Raw genomic sequence first — 1,395 nt, 5'->3', positions numbered from 1 at the left:
CACTCTCTGTCACCTCGTGTTTGACAGTTGAAGTGGAGCTGAATATTTTTCAGCTCTTGTGCCAAGGGGTTTTGAAGGCAACCTGTAAATTGCACAAACATTTATGTTCAAATTCTTCTACATTATAGGATGTGTTTGCCCTGGCAGCTTCTGAAGGGTTTAGAGGGTGGGGATTGCAGGGGTGGGAAGCAAAACTGGATTGGAAACTCCCAGCATTACAAACCCAACATAGGGCTTGGCAAACATGCAGTGGACTCTGGGAGGACAAAGTTCCTAAAGGAAAAGCATTTGGTATTAATTGGCATGGAGGCCTCATTAAAAAACACTGAGTAGGACACACAACTCCACAGAAGTATTAAAGTTGCATCATTTTAATGAGAGATACTCTTTTGGGACAAAACTCCTAGCATTAGCCAGGTGTGCTTGTTGCTGCCATTTGCATTTGGAATCATCCTGTGTAACTGTCACCATCAAGGTGTTGCTCAGAAATGTCATTGGTTTTCCATCTCTGTGCAAAACATCAGATACTGTCAGTGATTTCTTGTGTTGAGGTTCCCCCATTTTGCTGCCTCCAGCACAGTTTTCATTCAGTACTTGAGCTTGACTGCGTTCTCCTTTTTTTTTCTGTGGGGTTTACAAAGAATAAACATTTTCTTGCAGATTAAAACCAAATAATAATTATTTTTTTGCCTTTTTAACTGCCCTGATGTAGCCTGGTCTAGAGAATACTTTTTGGTTCAAGAGCACTCTGGTATCCCAGGTAAGCCTCTTGTATTTAATGCATAAACTCAGCAAGCCCTGACAGTGGTCTCTTAAAAAAGAAAGGGAAAAAAACCCAAAACAAAAGGTAAAGTTCTTGAACTGCAAAAGTGCATCTCGAGGTTTAGCTTTTGTCTTTCACCATTCTCCTTACTGCAAAAGCTGAGATGCATGATTTGGAGGTTTAAGCATTATCCTTGTCTACACAAGCCCAAAGAACAACTTGTCCTTGGTTTCTCTCTCTGCTTCATTCTCTCAGCAGCCACTGTTCCCGTTGCCACTTTTCAATTGGGAATCCTGCAGCTGCATTCAGGGAGCAGGAGCTGTCCTCTCCATCTGTGCTTTGGCTGCTGCCCTGGCTGGTCCTCACATGGGGCTTCTCCAGGTAAAACTTTCCAGGTACCAAGATGCTCCAGCCTCAGCTCTTCCGTGATCCTGCTGCAGGCACTGCCAGAAGCTTCCAGTTCCCTCAGGACACATCTATTCTTGTTTTCTTCTCACACCACCACCAGTCTGACATACACATAGATCATTTCATAATCAAAATACATTATAGATAAGTTTGCCATTTTCACAGCTCACGTTGCAGTGCAGCAGAAGCTGCTTCTCTAGTAGCCTCCTCAGTTCAGATGGAAA

Source organism: Melopsittacus undulatus, chromosome 14, assembly GCF_012275295.1.
Source record: "Melopsittacus undulatus isolate bMelUnd1 chromosome 14, bMelUnd1.mat.Z, whole genome shotgun sequence".
NCBI lineage: Eukaryota > Metazoa > Chordata > Aves > Psittaciformes > Psittaculidae > Melopsittacus > Melopsittacus undulatus.
The sequence above is the reverse complement of the archived record's forward strand: the minus strand, read 5'-3'. Positions refer to the sequence as shown.